The following is a 3,763-nucleotide window of genomic DNA, read 5'->3' on the forward strand; positions in this document are numbered from 1 at the left end:
GCGTCAACAGATAGACTGCTTCGGCTTCTTCTTCAGTTGGTTGCGATGCTGCTTTTATTCCTGGTAAAGAAGGACATTGTTGTGTTTCATGATCCTTCTCAAAAAGGGTGCAAATTGGCACTTTTTCCAATGGGCATTCTCTTAATGGATGTTTATCTCTGCATTTGGGATAGAAGATAGCCAAAGTAGCTTCTGCTTCTGCTTGCTTCTTCTTAACCTGCAAGGTGTCAATTTGTGAAGCAAAAGTACTTAACATTTCAATTTTAAATTCCTCAAGTAAATTACCTATTTCAGCTCTTGTTGCTCCTCCATTGGCTGATTTTTGAACTCTTGAATATGTATTATCCCTACTATTTGATCAATTCCTTGCAGCTCCTCTTGAACATCTTTTGCAAAGGTTAACAATTTCATCATATGATTCTTTAGATATGTCCCCTTTACCAAGCATATTTAGCATGTCTAAACAATCATCCCTTACCCATTTCAATAATATTGTTTTAATAATATCTTTACTTACATCGGAATGATTGGATCTCTGCAGATTATATTGTAGCCTTTCCACAAAGTCCTCCATATTTTCGTCCTCCTTTTGTACCATATTAAGTGGTTCCTCCCTCTTTTCTCTCATCCGACAGTAGTCTTGATATTTGGTCAAAAACTTCTGTTTCATCTGTTCCCATGTTGTGATCACCTGGCTTCCCAGACTCATGAACCATCTTAGTGCATTTCCTTTTAGTGTTGCTGGAAACAGCTTCAGTTTTTTAGCATTAGTAACATAATCATAGATTCTGCATAATATATCAAACTCAAAAAGAAACTCATCGGGATCTTCAGAAGATAAACCATGGAAGTTAGGTAAGGTTGAAAGTGGGATATTCTTCATGGGAGTCGCTTCTCTAGAAAGATCACCAATAGGAAATCCCAAGGTAGAGAGAGAATTCTCATCTCTTCCTTCTCCTCCTACCTGTCCTCCACCAAAGAATCCTTCATTGTTCCCTTCCATTGGTTGTTCTCCTACTGCACTTGCCATGTCTTCAATGTTTTATGTTGGCTCCTCAATGTCTTCAACTGGTTCCTCAATGTCTTCTATTGGTTCCTCAATATCTTCTACTGTTTCCTCAACCTTTTCAGGGCCCACAACTTCCTCCGTTTCGTAGTTTGTTTGAAGAGAATGTTGAGACTTTGGCTTTCGAGAGCTTAGCCTCTGAGAAGTTTCAGCTTTTGATATAATCTCATCAATAAAGGTCTTTCTTCCTCCTCTTCCTTTGCCCTTGCCACCTGTAGGGTTAGTTTTCTTGCGTCCTCTCATGCATTCTGCACATCTGAAAGAAAAATATTAATGCTTTTGAGATCTAAAATTGCCTTCCCTGGAAACGGTGCCAAAATGTTGGTCACTTTAATTGCTTATTAATTCAAACAACTAAATTCTATATGAATTGTCAACCCAGGGAAGTTTGTTTATTTCAAAGGCAACCACACACTGTATATGCTCAATCTCAAAAGAAATGAAAAGTTGTAGCAATAATTACACTAATCACACATTGCTTTAAACAAACTGAAGCTCTACTCTAAGTTACATCAGGAACAATCTCTCTATTTCAGACAATTATCAAAGAATCCTGGATTACATTAAAGAGAACAATCTAGGAAAATAAATCAATCTGCAGAGGAAAAGACTAGTTGTGCTATAACAGAGAACAGGACCCTATTCCCCAAGCATGAATCTTCAGCACCTGTTTCTGATTACTATGCTTAACAAACTCACTCTGTAAACCTGATCACCAAATAAAATACTCACTGATTAACTATAAATGAATTTATGAAAACAATGCAATAATCAATTGGAAAACATAGTTTCAGTAATAAGTACAGAGTTCCAATAACGCATAAGCAAATTCAGTAAACAAAATTTAACAAGGTATGAATGGAAAATAACACTTAACACACTACAGGAATTAATGGGTGAATATTGTGATGAAGGTGGGCCCTTTCCTTCTCACAAGATTCCCCAAAAAAAGAACTAGAAAGGAATGCTCAGAACAATATTTTATTCATCCGTCAATTTATCATATTACAAAAGATTCAAGTCCCTTTACTTTCAGCTAGACCTTCTTGTAGTCTGTCCATAGTCCCTCTAATGTTGATGTCTCCTCTTTTTAAAGAGGAGACATCTATTACAATTGATTACATTATAAATCCTATCTTTAACCCGATATGCTAAAATAGGATAATTGGTTCTTCCATTAACAAAATGCTGTTACAATGGTTGTGACAATGCCGACTTTGGAATGTAGTTGTTACGGCCAGTGTAACAGCTCCTTTGATGATCTCCTCTTGTTGCTGTTGAATCCAAAATGCAAATCACGGGCTGTTTTAGCAACAGGATTTGCACACTGTTCTAACTGTTTCAGCAACGTAAACTGTAATGATAAATCTGCAGTCTTCAAATTGTTTCAGCAACATAGACCGCAATGATAAAACTGTTTCAGCAACTATCCGATCAACGATTAACTATGAAGGTAATGTAAAATTACATGTAAAATAAATTAAACATATAGTAATGAGAAGAAATATTGTATACCTTCGAAAAAATGGATTAAAGTAATAACATGGACTTTAAATATTGATTGAAAAAATGGTGAAATGATAGCAAAATATGTGATCAAAAAGGTACATTGTAAGGTCCTAAGATAGGGCAACACCATACATTCACTCCTTAAGGAAAGAGAACACTCCACAAGCCATATGCATGTTCATACAATAATCCTTGACATCTCTCAATGTGGACTCTCTAGCCTCTATATAGGCCTCATACATACAATACCATAGGTCAATACCATGGTTCCCTCAATATCATCTATCTAATACCATGGGCCCATTATATTATTACTAAATACTTGTGGTCCCTTACATGATACGGGTTAACCACCTTATTTATTACTATGGCCCATCCCATTATTACATTATTCCCTTGGGTACCTCCCTTTGTACCCCATATTATCCCCCCTAGGTACACTACATTCCACCCTCGTTAACATGTTTCGTCCCCGAAACATGGGAAGAACACAAATAATAAGATCTACTCAAAAGAGTAGTCCACTGGTACCATGCACGTGCATCTAGCCATCCAAGAGAAAGGTGAACCTTCGATCTCGCTAGTGCCTCGCTCGCTTGAGATGGAAGTTGACCGTGGTAGCTCTTCCGTGTTCATGTGTAGTAGATGGAATTTGCTCTTCTTTATCTGTCATGCAAGGGTTGTTGTTCTTGTGGCTAACTGGTTGCCATCTTGTTGGTTATTGTCTTGCAGGGTGATGTGGGTGATGATATGTTGAAGTTTTAACCCACAGTGTATTTTTCTTTAGTTCACCCCTTACTGGAGCCTGATTGTTATCTGGTGCATGTTGTGGTGCCTGCTGTGGTGTCTTATCTTTCAATATTACTTCAACCACTGAGCCCTCATCTGATGTATCAGCACCTGTAGTCTTTTCTGCTTCAGCCTCTGTCTATGTTTGATTGTCGATCATGAATGGCTCACATTTGGTATGTCAGTCCCTGGAACATCTTCTGCTTCAGCTTCCGTGGACTCTACCTATTTATTGATGGAAATATCTTGTAATGTAATTTTCTTCTTTTCATACCAGAGCTTCAGGAATTTCTTCTGCATATTAATATTTATAGTACCCACCGATTCTGTCCACTGGTATCCCAAAACAACATCCTCATTAGCCATATCTGAAGCATAAAAATCAGAATGCAATACATA

The sequence above is a fragment of the Pinus tabuliformis genome, chromosome J (assembly GCF_031772625.1).
Source record: "Pinus tabuliformis cultivar Carrire ecotype Pingquan chromosome J, CPIR1, whole genome shotgun sequence".
Taxonomy (NCBI): domain Eukaryota; kingdom Viridiplantae; phylum Streptophyta; class Pinopsida; order Pinales; family Pinaceae; genus Pinus; species Pinus tabuliformis.